The sequence below is a fragment of the Anabas testudineus genome, chromosome 12 (genome assembly GCF_900324465.2).
Source record: "Anabas testudineus chromosome 12, fAnaTes1.2, whole genome shotgun sequence".
Taxonomy (NCBI): Eukaryota; Metazoa; Chordata; class Actinopteri; order Anabantiformes; family Anabantidae; genus Anabas; species Anabas testudineus.
In genome coordinates, this window is record NC_046621.1 from 16,575,233 (window position 1) to 16,588,840 (window position 13,608).

The 13,608-nt window shown below is 43.1% G+C and overlaps 1 protein-coding gene across 2 annotated transcripts in view; it reads right to left on the reverse strand.

Moving 5' to 3' along the window:
* LOC113159556 (disheveled-associated activator of morphogenesis 2-like) overlaps positions 1 to 9,667 on the reverse strand; it is an 82,453-nt gene extending 72,786 nt beyond the window's left edge. For both annotated transcript variants that reach the window (XM_026356313.1, XM_026356314.1), the window contains exon 1: positions 9,470 to 9,667. The gene's annotated coding sequence lies outside the window, so the exon portion shown is untranslated. The remainder of the gene's footprint in view (positions 1 to 9,469) is intronic.
* Positions 9,668 to 13,608: the final 3,941 nt, after the last annotated feature.

The following is a 13,608-nucleotide window of genomic DNA, read 5'->3' on the forward strand; positions in this document are numbered from 1 at the left end:
GGCTCCTGGCGTTTGTTTACCCCCACACTTCCTGAATGCTGATGGCAGATAGTCTCCAGGTTTATACAAGTGGAAAGAGAAGAAAAACAGCACACTGCTCTGAGAGGCTGCTGCACGATGCAAAGGAAAAGAAGAAGGGGGGGTAAAAAGTGTGTATGTGTGTGTGTGAGGGAGGGGGGGGGGGGGGTATCTTAGTAACCAAGAGAACATCACAAAAAAAGCAGTCACCTGATGTCCACATGTGATATTTACCACCGGGGAGTTATAGCGTGTATATCAAAGGAGGATGACAACTGTTTTAACAGGCTTCCTCCCCATCTGCAAAACTTTAAAAATGGAAAGATGTCGCTGAATCAACATGAGTACCTGTGTTTCACATCAGTATTGATCAGGGAGAGGAGAACAGAAAAGGGGCTTCTTCGTCATTTTGGCGCATTTATTGTAAGAGAAACACCAAAGATCAGGGTTGGTGTTACAGATGAATGTAAGAATACCAGAAGCACAGAGGAGAAGGGATGGTAGTGCTTACAGATGATGGAGAACACCCACAGATGCTAAATCTGGAAACAGCACACAGTTTATAATGCAGCACAAATAAACATCTTGCCTTTCAACAGTCCATTTGAAGTGCACTGCCAGTGCAAACCTGTGTGAGATTAATCTGCCTCTCTGGAGGAATAAAAGCAAAAGGCCCCATTTCAACAAGCCTCTCCAGAGACAGACCCCTATTCATGCAGCCTCTGAATGCTTTAGTTGTTGCCAACCATGCAGTTTGTCACTTGGCGAAAAGAAGTTTTTGAAAAGAACTTGCCGGGGATGAAGGATCTATGGCTCAGGTCCACTGTACGGATGGTGTTTGTCTGTTTAGTTACTCGATAGCAAGAAGACTGAACCATTTGTCATTATTCCTGGATCCTTGACTGCATTCATTCATCCATGTCAGAGCTCAAACACAATGATATGGCAGTTAGCTCAGATGATGCATTAGAGCCTGGGAGAAAGCCTGTAGAACACAGTAAAAGTGCTTGTCACAGCTTTCTTTTCTGCTTATGAGCTTTGAACTGCAAAATAAAGTCATGACATGATGGGGAAGAAATGCATGAGAAGATATAGATGCCAAATGTTGTAATACAGAAGTCTTAGTAAAATGTTTTACTGTTTAATAATGGCCTTTGGTTTTAACCAAAATGAGATCACTAAGGAGGACTATGCATTTATTTATTTTTTAATACTCTGGTCAAACAATTTATGGTCTTATGGCTTCCAAACCCCGCAGGTGAGGAGAGGATAAGAACATTATGATGTATTACAGGGGAAAACATGATGGGTGTAAGGGCTGCATCTGCATCCTAAATCTTGTTAAGATGCTCCAGCCATAGATCACGTTGATATAACGCATTTGTCACACCATTAAAGTGAGTTACACGTACTTAAATTGAATCAGGCCTGGAGGTGAAAGGCTTGACAGTCTGCATTATCTTTCGTCAAAAGATTGCAAGCTATTTACACCCATCAGTCACAACATTAAAACCACTCTGGTATGGGGCCGTGCAGGCTCCTACACAGCAAGCTGCATTTTGCTGTGTGTTCTAACACCTTTCGTTCATTGCCAGCATGATCAAAAGCAATTTGTGCTACTATAGCTCTCCAGATAAACTGGACCTTACAGGCTGCCCTTTTCTCCTAACATAGATCAGTGAGCATTAGGTGCCCAAGTCCATTGGTTCACCAGGTGTCCTTTCTTAGACCACTTTTGGTTCAAACCACTGCATCCTGGGAACCCCCAAATCTCTAGCTATCACAATTTGCTCAAAGCCCTTTTTTCTGCTGCTTACTTGTAGCCTAATGTGCAATATCCCGCCCTTTTATCGGTGCCATTGTGCCAAGGTAGTTAGTGTTATTTACTTTGCCTGTATGTGGTTTTAATGTTGTGCCTGTTCAGTGAAGCGTCAAATACAAGTGATTGTGGAATTTAAAGTCTGAGAACTTCACTGATGCTTCCCTGCTGTAGTGTAAGCGGGACTGTCACAAAACCTGTCTTTCAGGGAATTCCCATAAAACAAAAAATAAAACTGCATTAGTAGGAAACTGTGAACAAGGAATCAAATATATTTCAGTAGAAAGTGAATAAGTCAGAAGGAATTTATAATCTAAATAATGTATTTAACTTACTTTAATGAGGTCATTCTCTCGGCCGAAACAGTAATACAGTAAATACTGTACCTGAACCAAAACAAGTCTCATTAAAAAAAACAGCAAACTCACAGCTATAAAGTAAAATACTCATCTCAGGTTCAAAATTCTGATTTAGAGGCTAAATGTACTCTGCAAAAGAAGCCAAAGTAAATCTACCACAGTCCAGCTCAATCTCAAAAAGTCTGTGTCACATCAAGATCTATATCTCAGTCTCAGCCCCCTGTCTGAAGTTATGTATTAGTGGGGAGTTCTATTTGCCAGGCTCCTTTATCACCGTGCTGAAAAGCAGAAGGATCTCCCCCTTCCACCCCCAAGTTGTTGAGCCTAACTATTAGGGAAAGACACCTTTATAGAAACTTAAACAAGTGATTTGGGGAGACAGGGAGGAGGTATTCTGCTACCACTGTTACTGCTAGGGATCGCTGGGAGGAGAAAGGCTGCAGAGCAGTGGCGGGGCTCAGCCTCAATGAGCCTTGAGGAACCCAAGGGAAAAGCCAGTCCAGAGAGCGGGCGACTCTCACGGACAGTCAAGAAATTTTCCCACAATCAAACACACAAACAGAGGCCGCACAGGGCAGCAAAAGGGACCCCTGTCCACCGAGGAGACAGAGGGAGGGACGGAAAGGGGAAGAAACAGAGCAAGATGTGATCATTATAATAACACAGCCCAAAGAAGTACATGCTATGCCATATGTCTTGTGTAGAGGCCCTTCACAGCAAACGCACTCTGTAGGCAAACATTGTTCTGTGAGGGATATTAAGTGGTCCAAGCAAGCATCAACATTCATCGAGGCATGCTCGATCGATTTAACTAACTTTAAATACATTTTGGAGTCCCTGATGAATTGGCTCAACCCACACAGTTCATTGTCATAGTCTTTTCTCAGCACAATTCACCTCTTCAAATAATCACTGCTACAGTATGTATTAATGGCTGTAAGGACACTGTGGGCATCTGTATTGTTAGTGAGAAGGATAAAAAATACAGATAAAAAATCAAGGGCTGACAATCTGGCACAAATGCTTTGTCCTCAGCTTGGCAGCAGTGTCCAATTCTACTCAGCTTGCAACCAGAGGAATTTATCAGGTTAAAGAAGAACTGGATGAACTCTTGTTAGAGTTTTTGCAAAACCAAGGCATGTGACTGGAGACTCAGATACTGAATGCCATTAGCTACTCAGCCAGGCATGTCAAGAAAATGACATCCAAGCACATAACGACAAGCTCTTTATAAAGAAAATCTATTTCCTGGAGGGCCAGCCAGCCAGTTGAATAATCTCACAGGTCAAAGATCACCTTTCACCACAATTAACTATGTGTGGAGTCTATTCTCAGCAAAAACATAGGTTTTCCCTTTGATACAAAAACCAGCACCTATTATTATTAAACATTTAGGATATACTGGTTGATTCAAAAGCAGAACCCTACTAAACAAAATTCAATAGCTTTATATTTGGTTTCTGCAGTGTCCGCAGTCAAGTATTCACTCACATATCCCACTGTCTTTCACCCAAGCCAAACTCCCCATTCTTTTGCCATGTGTTGCCTTTGACTGAAAATCCAAAGGTTACATCTTGAGAAAATGTGGCATGCGAGCCTCCTTTCGAGCGAGTCGTGAAAAATCTACAAAACTTCCTTTTATAGAAGTAACCCCCCGAGCTGGATATCATAGCCATTATAAATAACGAAGCTGGAATGCAGAAGGGGAAAAAATAAACATCCAGGCTGATCTGTTATCTACACCCAGCTGTGCAGTTTAGAGGCCAATCGTTGGAGATGATGTCAATGGCATTGTGTTACTGTTAATACTGTTATAATTTGTGTGGACAGTAATTCATTCATGGAAAGGCAGGCAAAATCTACTAGATGAAGACCTTGAGAAGTCACAAAACTTTAACTGAGATTGTTCCACAGAGCAACAACTTTAAAAGGAGTACAAAATTACAGGTATCACTATATAACTAGTCGTCGTACATGGATGAGTCTACATGGTAATTACATTTTTTATGTCTAGCCACAAAATCTACCTAGAAAATCTAGGAAAATAAAATAAATTTTAAGGCTACTACAGCGGACCTTAAGGTGCATTTACAGTCTGAGGAGTACTACTAGGCCAGCGCTGATGGAGGAACATCTCCAGGTGTGGCTTTTCAACATAATTTCAGAGGCAAAGTAAATCTGAGATGTGAAGGTGAGGGGAAACCTGTAGCCGAGAGAACACGGGGACTGGCGTGATGGAGATTTGATAAATGATTCCATATGCGCCCCAGATCCCAAGTGAAAGAGCTGCATTGTGTTCAGTGAGGTAGCGCGTGCACAGGCCCCAGCTGGACCCCCACTCACTTTCTTCTCCTTCCACCTACTGACAAAACTTATACGGCCTTTACTCAGTAGCCCATGGTAATATTAGCCAAGTGTAGGGGGCAGGAGCAGGGGATTTGGATGCCCGAATCTCAACCCTCCATCCAGCTGCCTATTTTGGCGGGAGCTAATTGCCTGTGACTACATGGAGACAGGGGACCAAAACAACTATTGCATTGACTTAGATGTCGTTGGGGGGGGGGGGGGGGGGGGGTTAATGTAGGTAGTGGGTAAAGTGGACAAGGTTGCGAACAAGGAGGGAGAGATGGGGAAGTAGGAGCCATCAATCAATTTCTCAATCTGTTTTCCCCATACGCTAAATCATTTCCAGAGATGGAGATTCAATATTTCAAGATTTTAAAGAGGTGGAGGGAGTGTCTGTTTGTTTAGATCTGATTGAAAAGTCAATCACTGAGCCATCATGCCCTCTCAATGCAAAATACCACCTTTACTGTGGCCTCAAGCTCCCCTCGGTAGAATCAGAACAATGCACAGTGAAAGACTGAAAGTGCGTTATTTTAGTAATTTATACCAGCGATGGAAACATGCAAGTGTAATCAGGTAGTCAAGGCAGCAAGCTACTGTTTCCAACAACACCACAAAGGTGCATGTGCACGATAGCCTAACTAACAATGACACATTGTACTGAACCACAAGAACAGAACTTGAGGTGTCTATACTAAAGTATGTGTGGGTTTATGGGATTTTAATTAACCGCATGATTGCGTAACTCATTATTTTTACATTCAGAGTTAGTGGGTGTGTGTGGCGAGACTGAGAGGAAATTAAAACTATAGGAACAGATTCTAGGAGAAAGGGAGAAGAATATGGAGCATTGGTGGAAGAATGCATGGACTCCTGCAATGTTTGGTTTAATAGATCATCCTGGAAAAGGAGGTTTCCTCCATTTAGGAAGAGATGTGACAAATGACGCTTTAATGTTGGTTTTCCCAGCAATTAATGCATATATATTCAGAATTGCATGACTTCACATACCAAGTACAGTAACTACACTGACTGTACAATAGGTCTACACAGGAAGCATTTCAGCCATTTTTCAACTTGCCGTCTCGTGCATTTGACAGAACAGATCTATTCCTTTTTTTAAAAACTTCAGCTGTTTACACAGGCCACTTAATGGCTCACGCTTGGCTCACACAATACACCCATAAACGCTACCTGGAATGTATTTTTACACTCCTATTTCCCTCCGTTTTATGTGCATAAGTGTATTTTGGGTTTCCAACACACCTACAGTTTGATACTGTGCCTGACTGCATCCTGTGTAGACACACATGGAACAATGAAGGTGCTGCCGTCGCTCTACTAATGTATTGTTCAGGCTACACCTTCTGTGTAGACATGATGTAAGGCACAGGAGTGAGGCAGAGAACAGAAAGAAAAGGTTAATCCTGGCATGAGGTGTCAGTACATGTACAGTAAGATTAGATCACTGCTTTAGAGTTGGGTGAACCCCGTGCTGATCTGATGCCAATGGTCTGTAGCATACCTAGGCATACCTGCCACACTACACTTCTTTCTAAATCCGGTTCTTCACAGCTGGGAACAGCCTCACTATTGTATGGAACGAATAGACCAGAGCCTGTTGCAACCACCCATGAGCAAGGCCCTGCATTCTGAGCCCCCTGTGGCCAGGGCCAATTCCACATAAACTGACCTAGGGTCAGTGCTTGAAGTAAAAGAAACACAAAAGGATGAGTCGAGATTTAAGAGACTTTTCTGTGTAGCCTCACACGAACATGTCCAAATCTGTATTTACTTACTTTAATTGTTTTCTCGACACAATGCAGCTAAAAAAGGACAAAAAGGATTATCTGCTGTAACTTGTCTAGTCTATCAAGATGTAATATTTGAATATATATAGATCAGCTTCATCATGTTGTAAAAAATATGGTGACCTTCTGCATTGTTTTACTATTATTATTTTTAAATGCAATCATAAATGGAGATTCTAGTACAGTGTTAGAGGCAGAGTGAGCACTTGTTGATCACTCACTTGACCATTAAGGATTGGAAGGGGAAGAAGAGGATGAAAGGGGACACGTTAAACAGACACAACACTGCGTCTGGTATAGGATTATACCCTTACATCTAATTACTCCCAGGCTGCTTAGTTCTACATCACAAACTCTGCACAGATACAGCAAGACAGCATGCTGCCTTCCCATCCACAGCACAAAGAGAAGAGTGGGCTGGAACAGTGACTGGCACGAGCCATTATGCATGCGCTGTGGAAGCACAGTGTGTTACTGAAGAGTTAAGAGGTAGGGAGTGGAAGACATGTTAGTTTTTCTAGGTGATGTGATGGCTAGTATCTGTTGCCATGATACAGAAATCCAGAGGGCCTGTGGCAAACCATAAAATTAACCAGTGAATTGGTGTAGATATGTGCTTACACTGAAGACTGCACAACATTCATAGGATCTGCACAACATGTCCTCCCCGCTTCATGCACAGGCCTCAGCTCCTGTCCCATCATGCCCGCCACAGCACACTCTCACCTTATAGGCCCAACACATAAAAGCAATTTCCAACTTAAACATGCAACCTAGTTGGAAGCGAGTGAATCTCTCTTCTGGTGGCTGGTCGGTGAACAATGGCTCTGTCTTTACCCTTGTTGGCCCCCTTCTCCCTGTGGCTGAAGAGTTTAAACTGAGCACACACCACAACCATGTGTGGCCACTCCGATACCTGGTTAATGCACACAGCCGCCCTGAGCTGGGCAAGCCTTCCAGTCATCCTTCTGCCCACAGAAACTCACACAAACAACCAAGACTTTTATACCCTCCCGTCCAGTCAGCAGAGCCCCAGCCAGAAACAGAACACCTCAGCCGGGGCCTTGTTACTCTTGGATGTCAAACGTATTTTTCTTCCCTCCTTCCCCTCTGAAAACACACAGGTAGCTGGACAAGGATTATGCTCCATAATCAAAACAGTGGGCCTAAAAATACTCCAGCCAAATTGCTGGAACAGCTACTCTGGTCAGACTTGAGAGTAAACAGACAAATATTCCTTTTTAATATGTATGATTTTACATACTTCAAGTTCAATCTGTGGAAAAGCTTAAAGCGCATTAGAAGCTCAGTGGATTGCAGCTCTGCTTAGAGCTATACAACCGGCTATAGTGCAGGGCTTTTCAATAAATCCATCCATCGTTGACATCCATTAACACGAGTCTGTGGGTTTCAGTAGGCGGCCTATTGATGCCTGTAAAGTGTGTGTATTACACATTGTTAAAAATTCCTTCAGCAGCCTTACATGGACAGATCCTGAAAGCCACTTACCCCCAATGGGTTAGCATGATTAAAATGCCATTTCTCTGTCATAATCCATTCCAATCCTTTCACCCATAATCATCAGTTTTATTTTTCTCTCTCCCTCTCTCTCTTTCTTTTTTTTTTTTTTTTCTTATGCCTCTGAAGCCCGGCCAAACAGTTAAGGATCGCTGTGGCTGTACTTGATGCTCCCAAGCAGCACAGTCGTGATCCAGTGGGAGGAATGTAGCAGATGCTAAGTACTCCTTAGGCAAAGCTGTGCGGATGAGGAGGAGGGGATGGTTTTGTGCTTGTAAAACCTCAACAACTGGCCGAAAGGACCCAAATGCTGCATCACTGCCAGATGTTCAGTTAGATTAAATAGCTCCTGATGCCTCCCCATCCTATAAACTGACTAGCAGTGTGGGCTTTAAGAGGTATGGATGCCCTCAAGAGTGCGAGCATTTACCGTAATTCTCCTGATTTGAAACACAGCTTTTTGGGTTTTTTTTTTTTTTTTTTTTTTTTAAAGGGACTCAACACGTCTTTATCGAAACAGAGCTGTCGTGAAGAAGCAAGTCGTGAAGAGACATTCGATTTCTGTTGCAGGGAAGGATTAGTTTGACAGTGCTGGTGTGTGGATGTAAAACACCACCCAAACGTTGCTGCAGCCAAATTTAGCTCCAGAGAAGGAGAACGTCCTCCAGCTGCAAGACGCAGCAACATGACAAGGGGTGTCATACTATTCTGCAGAGAATAAAATATCTTCCAAATTGGTGACAGGATTGTCATTTTCTACTAGATAGGAGACATTTCATGAATCCAGTGTAAGTTTATGAAGATTGTTTAAAGCTTTTTCTTTGGAGTTGATAAATGTTCCACCTGATTTGAACTAAAATAAATTCCCAACACTACACAGTTGCCATTTCATTAATACCTGTTTTCCTTATCTTTTTTTTTTTGGAGTAGTGTAGGCAGATCAGGCACAAACACTGTGATGAGAGGACAGTTGGTGGTGGAGGTGGCGCAGCGCCCTCTTTAGACGATCACACGAATGTCCGTTAAGCTCAGTGAGCGCACGGCCGATTAATATCGAGGTCAAAAGCATAATGCATCATGTGAAGCCTGAATGCAATCCATCACTGGAACACCCAGATGCCCAGAATAACTGAAAATCACAGCACTGTTGCCACCAAACGTCAAATCCACAGAGAGAATAAAATGAGGCGCACTGTCATGCGCAAAACTGCACATAAATTAACCAGCGTGGCTGCAACGACGGGCAATGAAGCAATGCATTTGATGGTGTGGGGAGATATTAAGTTAGTAATGGGTTGGGTAGGTGGTTATGCGTTCATCGGATTGACAGGCTTCAGATCAGGTGCTGGATCTTAATTGGCATGCTGAGGAGAGACGCAGCAGCCAGGCGCAGCTCTCCTGCGGTGACACACACGAGCTGGACTCTTAAGTTTAAAATGCACGATTATAAAACGCAGCTCATATTAACAGTGCTCCCATCATGCCTGTTTGACACACATCCACCGACGTCTCTCTCTCTCTCTCTCTCTGCGTCTATGGCTGTGATCACAAGCTACCGCTGGATTCCCACTGATTTGCAGAGGAACACGTTCACCTACCTTCCTGCTGCGCTGCGGAGACTCGATGACTGCTCGGCTTTAATAATCCCGTGTCGCTGTCACCGGCTAAACGTGACCGAAGTCAGTCTCTCGGGGTGCCCGGAACAAACGAGAGCGCCGACGTGCCCGTGCGCTGGCTGTGCGAGGCCGTTCATTCAGCTGAACGATAGTGGAGAGTGGAGAGTGGAGGCACTGACAAGTCGCTCACAACAGCAGCACCACGCCTCCCATCTTAAAGCTACCGCACTCAGCCTGTCAGTCTGTGTTGTCTGTGTGGGTGGTGGAGCTGAGGAGGGGACAATCACCCATCTAAATCACAACTCCAATCACTTCATCAATCAATAAATCATCTTTTTCATGTTTTCATTGCTGCCAATAAGTAACCAACATGTTAGTCCAGTGCAGCTGAATGCTCCTGCAGGCCTGCAGCAGAGCAATTCATTTTTAAAATGTATGAATATCACAGCAGGGAACCTGCTATGTCAGAAAATAACCACACATCCAACTACAGCCATAAAGATATATGATGGAGTTAGATGACAAAGGTTAGTTTTTATCAAGCTCAGATGCACCACACGCTCATGTTTGCCACTTAAATAAGCCAGTACAGTTTCCCAAACATAAATGAAAGGTCTCACCATTCCAGCTGCTAGGCGTTTAATCCTCTGAAGTATGAAGAAAACAGTATGAACGCCTGTGTTTTGACCTCCGCACAGCCTTTAATGCTTCATTAATTGCAAATTCTGGGCATCCGCTTTGACCTGAGCCGGGACGTGGACGTCAACACTAATTTTGTGTGTTTGAAAACACAACAGGCCCCACGCTGTGGTGTGTTGGGGCCAGAGCGTGTGAGATAATTCCTCAGAAAGAAATTGGTTCGCTAAAGGTCAGTAAACAGGAGCGAGTGCTGCAGGACTGACTTCGGTCTGAAGTCGCTACAATCTGTAATTTGTCTCACTGAAGTGAAACTATGGAGACTTGCTGATTGTAGTCAGTCTGATGTCTTATCAGGAAACATGACAAAATGTGTTTAGAGGCTGGCCGGTCACCAAGGCACACCTGGAGCAGTGTTTTCAGTCAACAAACTGCACATGATGACTTGGGTTGAAACTCTTTCTGTGATTAAGGAGGAAGCTTGTTAAAGTCTAAAGAAGAACAGTGGATACGTGCATGGAGATGCACTGTGGGGAATGTAGTATTCAGTCTTCAATAAGAATTATTCCAGCCTCTGCATCAACAATTGTAACTGCAAATATGGTGGAAATTGTACTTATGCATATAAATGACTTAATGTCATGGCGGGATTTATTAGGCTTTCAGTTTGAGCAGCTCTAACATCGTCCTTGAAGTATTTTCCTCATATTCGGCACAAACTTTCACTTGGACTCAAAAATGAACTGAGTGGATGTGGCTGGTCAAAGGTCAAAGGTCAAGTACGCTTCATGTCTTTGTGATATCTCAGGAACTTTATTACACTTGCAAACATGGATGGACTGATTAAAATGTATTTACGTGTACATGGATGTAAACTGCAACTTGACTGGTTGGTGTACAACCACGAAGAGGTAACTCCAGTTCCACTTTCTCATGATGTCAAAGCGAAAGTAAAAACATAGCTGCTACCTGCATTGTTGGCCAGTCCTTAAACCTTCTATTCTTTTAATTCCAAACTGATTTCATATTCAGCACCACATCTTTAAGGTTGAGGAAAAAATCCCCACACACTTGTTCAGCAACAAGAAACAAATTACACCAGATTCACTCTCTTGCCAGAAAGAACTGTGTCAACTACTGTGCGTGTCAAAACTGATGGCTAGAAAGTGCTGTTCAGTAGCACGTCGCCTTGGTCCATCAAATTCAGGATGATGTTTTTCAGTGGAAGTGAGCGATTCGACCCCTGGGATGAGGACTCAAGTCAGCTTGTGAAATTGGCCAAACTAAAGGGAGGCCAAATCTATAATCCAGAGCAGATATTATATCATAACTGTTAGGTTTTTGTCAGCTGAATCGAACGCTGTCACTGTCTTTAACCTGAGCCTTTCACACCATCCACAAAACCCAATCAGTGAATTAGAGTAGACACACAAATGGTACATGATGTGTTCTGGCTCAGTGTAATCTTTTACTTTATAAGGTGTCAGGAGTCAGTTCAGACAGACCCAACCACACTATTGTTTGGATCGCAAATGTATGCCATATAATGTTCTAAAATGAAGCCACCATGTCACAGTGAACAGTGTCTTTAGTGACGCCACCACAAATTAAGTGGTTTTCCAGTGAACCCAGTGAAGTGGGGATATCTGTCAGAGGCTCACAGTTAGTTCATCTAGGTTTTACGCTGACCTCAGAGAGACTAATGGGAAGAGACCCAGGAAAAATCGCTGTTCAAGTACAACTGGAATTCTTTAAAAGCTTGGCAGACACAAGGACGGCTGGACTCCAGGATATCGCAAGGGAAAGGGCTGCTTCTAAGACTGCTGGGGTGTCCAGGCAGACAAATCAAGCACACATCAAACCATTGAAATAATTTGAAACCATGTAGCTTTGATATCCCAGCTCAGGTCCAGTGCAGTTAGCCAAGAGTAACAGATTTTCTTACAGGAGCGTTCACTTACTGCCTATCAGACAGGAGCCAGGTCATTAGTAGACATTCTTGATTTGACAGGGCTGCAGATGTGGAAAGGCCCACTCGACACCTTGGGATCTCAGGGGTGTCTGGGAGAACAGAAGCGCCACTAACTGAACGCGCACATGTCTGTTTAGTATGCACACGCACACACGCTTTTGTGTACCGTGAAACCTGGAGACATATACACACACCATCCAGATGTGTGCAATCATTACACATGCTCAAGATGATTTGTATTTGACATCTTAGACAACTAAATGCCTTGGTGCCCTTGACCGGGGGCACTTACCTCAAATTGCCTGAGTGACAAGCCAGCTGAACAAATGACTGAAAGACTCGGAGCAATAGTTACTGCAGAGGAAATGACTTCATGCATATTTATTCACAGCAGTGTTGTCCTCTGTTTGCTAAAGAGGCTTTACTTCGGGATTTAACTGAAAGAATAAAAGCATGAAGACATCCATCTGCAGCAGATGACCCTAAGATGAAAGATGAAACGTGTTAAAACGGCACATTGTGTTGTGCCGGCCAACACACACAAAAGCTAGTCACAACTTTATTTTACTAAAATGAGTGTATTTTGGCGTGAGTCATTTGTGAATTCTTATCGGACAGTGTCACAATTACAACCAGAGGCAGCTTGTTTTGTTCTGAAAAGTCCAGCTTACTCCAGACAAAACGTTTTTACACGTTTTTATTTTTACTTGGTGACATCTGAAACTACTAAAAACATCAATGTGTTTTGATGAATGAGCCATAAGGCACAATTTAAAATGTGTTGAGGGCACGCAGAAATGCACTTGTCCATGAGGAGTGGGTCAAAGCATTAATTCACTTATACAGGTAATGGTGTAAAGTCAGTAGAGGAAGACAAGTAGCAAGTAGACCTTGCATATTGGGGCTTAAATTAGATTAAAAGTAGAGCAGTGTCAGTTTATTGGAATTAAAAAAAAATGAGTTGGTAGGACATGAATGTGTGACTTCCAGATGAAGGGGAAACTCAAGAGGACACATTAGTTAGATGAACATGTGACATCATGCAAGGATATGAAACATCATCGTAAAACTTGATAGACTGGACCTGTTACCTGAAGACAGGCCGGCGGTGACTCACGCGGACAACAGCCAGTCACAGACAATACGTCCAAGTGATCCCTGAATCTGAACTTGTTGCAAGTAGTTAGAATGAGATTCAATGAGCGATCAGCTGACACTGTTTCCTTGCTTTGTTTCGGGCAGCTTTTAAGGAATCATTAAAAAAAGGTGGCTGGGTATTGTTCCACTCCATTTTAGTTGTATGTAGTATGTTTATGTAGTATAAATGGGTGGGTCAGTGCCACCCATGAAAGTTCTTTGAAAGTGCCTTTGCAAAACAAATGCAATGATAGGTTTGGGGAAATTGGCAGCATACAGTGTGCATTTAGTTGTAAATGGTTTAGACGGCATGTTATGAATTGATCCTGATGGATGGGTTAGATAGAACGCAGATGTATAACATTCACAAACAGAC